The sequence below is a fragment of the Mobula birostris genome, chromosome 4, assembly GCF_030028105.1.
Source record: "Mobula birostris isolate sMobBir1 chromosome 4, sMobBir1.hap1, whole genome shotgun sequence".
Taxonomy (NCBI): domain Eukaryota; kingdom Metazoa; phylum Chordata; class Chondrichthyes; order Myliobatiformes; family Myliobatidae; genus Mobula; species Mobula birostris.
In genome coordinates, this window is record NC_092373.1 from 148,303,586 (window position 1) to 148,306,061 (window position 2,476).

The following is a 2,476-nucleotide window of genomic DNA, read 5'->3' on the forward strand; positions in this document are numbered from 1 at the left end:
AACAGATCGCCACCCTTGTCCCTAAGAAGACCTTCTCTCGGTTGCCTTCTTCACCTTAATAAATACACTAAATGCTTTGGGATTTTCCTTAATCTCATCCGTCATTCCAATTTGTGCTTCTTCCTTGTTTGACTTGTTACTTCTAGGTATCTCTACACTTTCCATCTCGTCTTACTCCAAAACTACTTTAAAACTTACTGAGTTATGGGAATTACCTCTCAAATGGAGAGGAGAAAATGGCGGTGTGACGGCCGCGCACGCGGCCTTTCCAGTGAATGATATCTGTAATCTGTCAAGTAGGGGACTGTGTACAATTCTGATTTGATGGAGACGGACATGAGAGTACGGAGGAACATCTGGAAAACTTCTGACATGCCCGCTCTGCTACCGCTGCTACTGTGTGGTAACTGGAATTTCCGGAGCAGAAGGCCCCAAATCCTCGGCTTTGCTTGTTTCAGTGGCCGGGACTAGGTCGAAGGCGTTCGGCAGAGGATGGCATTCAGGAGGCTGTATCGGAGGGGCTGGTCGGAGGCTCGAAGTTTTCGGACGGACAGACTCAGTGTCAGCTATGGTCGGCTGCTTCGAAGGCATCGGCAAGTTGACAGTGCCTGGAGGTTTATGGCAGGGAGTTTCTCCCTTTTGCCTCCTGCTATCAGGGACTCGGGAGTCGATCGACTCAGGGACTTTTGAGACTTTATTTACTGTGCCCATGGTTTGTTCTTCATCAAATTATGGTATTGCTTTGCACTGCTGCAACTATATGTTATAATTATGTGGTTCTATTAGTGTTAGTCTTTGGTTTGTCCTGTTTTCTGTGATATCATTCCGGAGAAACATTGTATCATTTCTTAATGCATGTATGCATTTCTAAATGACAATAAAAGAGGACTGAGTGTTCTAATAATCTAAAAAAAATGGTCTGTCACGGACAACCCTGCCATTTTCCTAGCTACGTTCCCAAGGATTAGATCCAGTACTGCTCTCTCTAAGCTTTTTATGTTATGAAAATTCCAGTTAATATTGGGAAGGTTGAAATCCTCTATTTATTGTACTCTACTATTTTTCACTTCTGTGGCATATGCCCAAATTTTTGTTTATTCTCCTGCCGAGGGCACAAGTCACTTGTGCATAAATGGCCGGGAGGGTAGACACCTATCCCACTGATCATTTATCAATTGCTACAGGAAGTGATTGAGGCAAATTCAACATCAACACCTTAAAGAGACTTTTACAGGTTTACAGATAGGAAATGTTAAGAGAGATATGGGCCAAATGCAAGCAAGTGGGGCTAGCTTTCATGGGCATTTTGGTTGGCATGGATGAATTGGGCAGAATGATGTGTTTCCATGCCTATTACATTCAAACTCCCTGACTCTCTCAAGGGTGAGGGTAAAGTGCAGCAATCACTTACTACGAAAGGATTTGAACACAGAAGTATGAAAGTCTGATGACAGTTGTATAGGGTCTTGGTGAGAAAGCAACTGGAGTATTGTGTACATTTTGTTCTCTTCACTAAGAAAAGACGTATTTATCATTGAGAGGGAGCAGTGAAGTTTTGCTAGATATGTCCCATCAATGGTGAGTTTTCATATGAGGACAGATTGAATGGACTGAGACTCCAGTATTTGGAAGAATGAAAAGAGAAAGGATGTTTCCCCAAATGACGGATCTTGGCTTGAAAATAAGGGGCAGGCCATCTAAGACTGAGATTTAAAAAATCTGTACTCAGATAGTGCTGGAGTCCCCTGTCCTGGAGTACTCTGAAGGCTCAGTTGCTCTGTTCATTCAAAATAGAGATTTCTGAACATCACGGGGATCAAGTTAAGTGAGGACAGGTGCTGAAAAATGGCCCTGAAGTAGATTATCACGCGTGATCTTAATGAAAGGCAGAGCAGGCTCGAGGGGCTGTGCCTGGTTCTAGCTCTGATATTGTTGGGCCAGGTGCCTATGAGTTCAGACATGATGTAATGCAGCTGGAAGGGCTGCAATCATTGTTCAGGAGCTGTGTCAGCAGTTGGAGGAAATTATTGGACTGGCACGTAGAATGCTGCGGGATGTGTTGGTGGTAGATGTTAATGGATGGGCTGACGATTGGTTGAGGGGGAACTTGCAGTAGCGTTGAGATATTTTGGGAAGAGAGAAGAGTTCACTATCAGGGGTTGCTGAGGAATGGGTGCACAATAGAGAATTGAAAAAGTAAAGCTGGGAATCTTCCCATGTCAGTTTGCCAGTTGTGGTCAGGGATCAGTTGGGGGATGTCTGCTTCATGTCTCCTAGAACAGAGCCATGTTTGGCATGATCAGCCCACAGTCTGCTTAACCACTCACAGAGCAATGAAAATGCAGGATTAACATCCATAAAAGTGTTGTGCATTGCTGGACACCCCCGTGCATATTTGGCACCCTCCAGTAAACCAGAGAGACAGATATCAAGGAATAAAAATTGTAGTCTTCTTGATCCATATGCTAGCTGCATA